Source organism: Equus przewalskii, chromosome 7, assembly GCF_037783145.1.
Source record: "Equus przewalskii isolate Varuska chromosome 7, EquPr2, whole genome shotgun sequence".
NCBI lineage: Eukaryota > Metazoa > Chordata > Mammalia > Perissodactyla > Equidae > Equus > Equus przewalskii.
In genome coordinates, this window is record NC_091837.1 from 32,074,591 (window position 1) to 32,080,459 (window position 5,869).

At 42.3% G+C, this 5,869-nt stretch overlaps 1 long non-coding RNA gene across 1 annotated transcript; it reads left to right on the forward strand.

Moving 5' to 3' along the window:
* Positions 1-440: 440 nt before the first annotated feature.
* Positions 441-3,625, forward strand: LOC139084496 (uncharacterized). The gene is made up of 2 exons (XR_011541917.1): positions 441-1,369; positions 2,846-3,625. It is a non-coding gene; the product is annotated as an uncharacterized lncRNA (long non-coding RNA).
* Positions 3,626-5,869: the final 2,244 nt, after the last annotated feature.

The window sequence follows — 5,869 nt, forward strand, 5'->3', positions numbered from 1 at the left end:
ATTTGTCCTAATATACTAGAAAGGAAAAAAGAAAGACTTTGGGACAAATTCTGAAGGCAAAAAGAAAGTTGTAGAAGGTTTGTGAAGAGAAATTCTGAAAGGAGTTTTATGACTGGTGAAGCAGACCAAGATTAAAGTAAATCCAATTAAGCGAATGAGTTTTAATGTTAAAAATAAGCTGGTGCAGAAATTAAAGTTTGGTTTTCTCTCAAAGGATAATTTTCTTGAACTTTTGGCCGCTCTAACTACCTAAAAGACAAATCTGTTTTGTTAAAATAATGACTGAGGTCACTCTTAAGATTTTTGATTCTTTCTGTTGTCACTTTAAATAGATACCTGAGCATTGTTTCACAGTGAGTGTTGTTTGAACAAGTGTTCTGAAAACTTTTCATATATTCTACAAGCTTCTCCCAAAAATATTCAAGTCCTGAATAAAAGGGTTTCTTTTGAAAAAAACTAAATTACATGGGAAGCATTGTCAAATAAGCAATGATAAACTTTCTTAGGTGGTATTATGTGGGTAAATGCTATTAATATAGGTATCTTAAAATTATATAGCATTCCTAAAATTCTGATCTGTCCTGGTTATGGTCGTAATTCCAACTGTTATCTTGAAGTGTTGTACAGAAGTAGCCAAGTTTCCTTGTCAATTGCCCTTTTGAGTCTTTTGTCCATTTACAGATAGTTGCTGTTTTACTCTGATACTTTTTGCTTTTGCAAATATGTTTCATCTTCAGAGAAAATTCCTGGAAAGGATTCTGACACAAAGGTTCTAAACTACAGGGTTCTGATAAACTTTCAGATTATAGAACTGAACTGGGTAAGAAATTACAGAATTCTAACAGAAACTAAGCTCATAGATCTGCTAACGGAAGATTAAACTCAATAATTGATTATACAGGACTGTATGAACTGATGAGGATGATTATAATTTTTTATGACTTCTATTTGAAATATTGTTGAGTTTTAATGTTTTGTTTTGTTTTCTCAGATTTAAGGAAATCTTTTCTCTTATGCTAACTATGACTTACAGCAATTTGGTGAAATTATACCTTTATGAGCAAAACTGAAACATTTATCTTTTTCTCTCTACCTGATCCCTCCAGAATTTAGAAACTCTTTGTGAGTGAGCATGGTTATTTTGTGGCAATATAGTTATTTGCATAAGTTCAATAAGAACCTATTCTCCTTATAACAGGACACATTGGTTATATTACCAAGGCTTTGACTGGAATGTCATATTTGAAACATACAGGCTCAGATATGACAAGACAGCTTTTCAGGAACAAAGATTGGACTTTCTGGAATACAGCCACTTGGAATCATGGGCCTGGTACCTTGTTTACAGAGATTCTGGCAATCTTACCCGGTAAATAAGGAAGCTTGCTTATCTGGCAGGTGCAAGGAACCTCAGAATATTTTGAAGGACCTCGAGGAGAGAGGAGTCCACCCAAACCTGTAGGTACTGCAGGCAAAATCTGATGGCAAGTCCTTGGCTTGGCTTTTCTGGCCTCGAGAGGCCTTTACGGTTCAATCTGAGATTCCTCATAAAAATTCCAGCAAAGCAGATTTAAAAAGCCTGTATAATCAATTGCTATTCTTGCTGCACTTATGTAAATAATTGTACTAAGTTTTATTGAAGCTACACTTATTTTGCAAACCAGTTTATCTTAATTTGGCTATCTTTTGTAAAAATGAGGGTGATTTTAGAGAAAAAAAATTATGTTTCAGTAAACGCTATAGTAGGCATTCATGGATATTAGATTCTAGCTCTTCTCTTTTACAAGGTTCATCTATTACTAATCATAATGTCTCCTTGTGGCCATCCGTCTCTGACACCTGGGAGTACCCTGGCCACAATCAAACCTTTTCCTTCAATACTACTGCCCAAATACTAACTAGATTTGCCTTGTCACAGGTGGATCATAAACAACAAGTTCCAAAGGTAAAGTCCCCAACTTATGGATACACACAGGACGGACTATATCAAATTTGGGATGAATATATTTGGCTCACTCCTACTAGTGGTCAACTCAGTCAAAAGGCCACTCTATGTTGGGAACAAACCAATCACACCTGTGACACATGGCCTAATAGCACCCGACCTCCCCGTCATATGTGTTCCCATATCATAAGCTTAAAAAATACTGATTGGTTTGGGACTGACTGGGATAGACGGCCAAGCACACGGTGGTTAGCCCCTAATGGCACTCAGTGGTTATGTGGCTCCAACTTATGGGCTTGGCTGCCACCTGGATGGATTGGACGATGCACCCTAGGCTTCGTCTGGATGCAAGGTAGAACTACATTTACTATATCTCCTCCTGCTAATTTACCCAACCTGCAACAGCGCTGGACCCGCTGTCTTCCACTGGTATGACCACCTTGCCTCAGTTTTCCTTCCCCAATTAGGAATAGAAAGTGTCATCTGGCACATGGAAGTCCTAAACAAATTTACTATGAAGGCATTAAATGATACACAACATAGCCTTTCGCTGCTCGATTTAGAAGTGTCCCAAATGCGTAAGGCAGTCCTCCAAAACCGAATGGCACTGGATGTCTTGACAGCAGCGCAAGGAGGTACTTGTGCCATTATAAAAACTGAATGTTGTGTTTATATTCCTGACTACCATCAAAATATCTCTGGCTTCCTATCTGATATAAGCCACCAAGTTAAGTCCATGTCTGACCCTACCCTATCTCTAAATGATTGGTTGAACTCTTGGTCAGGTCCAGGTTTCTGGACTACTATCAAAATCTTATTCATTGGGTTAATCATCTTGCTTGTATTTCTTATTATAATTTGTTGTCTATTTCGTTGTTTGTCTTCAACATGTCAACAAAGTTTCACCTCCTGGACCACCTCTCATCAAATGATTCTCTCATCGCCAGAGGATCTGTACACCTTGTCAGCCTTGGACGCCACGGGCGCAGCCTTCCGGTCCGCTAAGCCTCCTACCTGTACCCATGGCCCCATTTAGGGACAGCTCTACGACCTTGTACAGCCGGAAGTAGTTACAGAAGACTGACCATCGTCCATATCCCCAAAAGATTTCGGGGCCAAAATGGGTTCAGGGGGGGTTTATGATGAGGATTTTTAGGCTGCTTAATTTTAAAATGGCTTATCATGAGGATTTTGAGGCTGGTTAGTTTTAAAACTACAGATGAGATTCAGGCTCCAAGGAGTGGAATTTGTTTGCCCCTTTGTTGGGAAACATTTACATTTCTAAGGGAAACCTCTATCTGTGAAGATGCCTCCCTCTCTGTGCCAGGAAGAGGGGGGGATGGTCTTATCTCTAGAGGCTCTTGGTCAATGCCAGAGGCAAGAACTTAAGTTGGTTGCTGTCTGGCAATCTCATGTAACTGGTTTAGGGTGGTGGTGTCTAACCTTTCTAACCTTTACTTAATCCGATTTGATTCTTGTCTAAAAGTCATGGGATCACCCAATGACCAGACCCCACCCGCACTGATACCATTTTAACTTTTTTTCATGTTCTTTCCTTTGTCTTGTAAAGAGATGAATCATATACCTATGCCTTATAAAATTAGCCCTAACCCTCAACTCGGGGCAGCAGCAGGAGCTCTGACTGCCCGTGGGTCCTGTCCCCACGCACCAGCTCTGCCTGCCCATGGGTCCTGTCCCCATGCCAGCGGGGGCAGCAGCAGCAGCTCTGCCTGCCCATGGGCTCTGTCCCCATGCCAGCGGGGGCAGCAGAAGCGGCAGCAGCAGGAGCTCTGACTACCCGTGGGTCCTGTCCCCACGCACCAGCTCTGCCTGCCCATGGGTCCTGTCCCCATGCCAGCGGGGGCAGCAGCAGCAGCTCTGCCTGCCCATGGGCTCTGTCCCCATGCCAGCGGGGGCAGCAGAAGCGGCAGCAGCAGGAGCTCTGACTGCCCATGGGTCCTGTCCCCATGCTATTCCACACTATTTTCTAAATAAAAGAGCACTACTGCCAGATCTTGAGAGTCTAAGAAATCTTTCTTTCGACTCCTCGGCTCACCGATCCCGCATCAGGGTGACACACATTTGTGTAGAATTCCAATCACATTTCAATATACTGCGGGTAGCAAGAACTGTCAGTTGATCTCCTAACCAAGATACAGTATGTTGCAAGTTAATTACATTGGTAGCTAATTGAGCATCTAAGTCCTTTTGCTGTGGCCATAAGGCATGAGAGTCTTTATGCCATTCCCTGATAAAGTCCGCAGTTTGTATCTCTTGCTGCAGTGCCAGGCTGGCCACAGTGGCCGTCGCAGTAACGGATGCAAGCGCAAGGATAGTCACGACGATCAATCCCACTAGTCGACGGGAGCGATGTAGAACAACTTGAAGGGCATCATACAGATGTGAAACAGCAATAGAGTCAGACCAAGGACGTGTCAGATTAACAGGCATCCAGAGCTCGGAACGAGCTTTTACAATTATTACAGATTTCTTGGTGGACAAATAAAAATGGCAAGCAATAGGATATATTGGAGTATATGAGGAAGCCATTTGGTATAAACCTAATTCGGCCTGACTTTTTTTTTTCAAAAGGGCCTGACTGTGGCTATTGAGCACGCATTGCATATCTACTTAGACATTTCCTAGGGCCGGAACAAAGGCCCTTGAGATAAAGGTGCAACTTTCCCCCACATTAGCATTTCCTTAGGGATAAGCATTTTTCCTTAGGCTAGGAACTGATTGCTGCACTCACCTCCCAGCTCACCTGTGACCACCCAGCTGGAGACAACAGACTGCCACCCTGCTGTGTTCACCGAGACAGCAGACCTACCTGCTATTTCCATCAATCGCTGTGCCGACAGAGCAGTCTCGCGACTATTGTAAAAGGGACATTTCAATCCTATGTGAAACATCCTCTTTGAGGGTATATAACCACCCTTATACCCCGACTTCTTTGGAGTGCTCTGTTCCTTTGTGGAAAGACTCTCCCGGGTTATAATCCTCAGATTTAAGCTCAGAATAAACTCACCCAAATTTTCATTTATAGATTGGATATGGATTATTTTCGTCGACATTGGTATCTTCGATTTTCTCCCACCAAGTTTTGTTTACACATTGAGTAAAGACACAATCAGCAGTACAATTTACATATCCCTCTGTAACATTTAACATAATTTTCCCTGATAATAAGGAATAGGGAAATTTGACACAAGCAGTTGCAGTGTAGGTGTTATTCTTATGCAGATGAACCTGAAAAAGATCTAGAACTTTGAGACACATTTAAGGTCAAATTATTAGTCCATACAGTCAAACGTCCAGACATCGCCCGCAATTGAAACAAGTGCCCTGCCGCTGAGGTTTCAAGGCAGTAGCCATTTTGGAAATCAATTTATCTTCTTTTTCCTCCTCATCACTATCCTCCTTAGAATCTGAACTAGACTTAGAAGTCTCATCAGGAGGCAAGATCCCTCCTTTTTATCTTTTTCTTCCACCGGAACGTCCTCATAATGAGCCTCACTACGACTGGAGTTAACCTCACTATCTGTTTCAAAAATTTCAAGCGCCTGAGTAATGGCGCTACAGAGAGTCCAAAGTTTAAGAGACATAACGTTTCCCCGCTGGTGTTGCTTCCGCAACTCCTTTTGAACTTGCTTCCACTCCCCCAAATTTAACTGAGCCTTTGTCTGATGACGAAACCAATAACAATGGCATTCAATATGCCGAAATAATTCATTCAAGCGCCGAGAGGACGCTTTTATCCCGGTGGACTTAAGGAGTCCGTTTACGAGGTCTAAATACTGTGACCTTAGAGAATTAGAATTCCGCATGATTTATTTATTTCCGGAAGTCCCCCTTTCACTTTTCCTGGGTGCTTACCCTTTCGGTCTCGTCGGGCCCCGCGTCGAGATGTGCCTATTCCCGAAA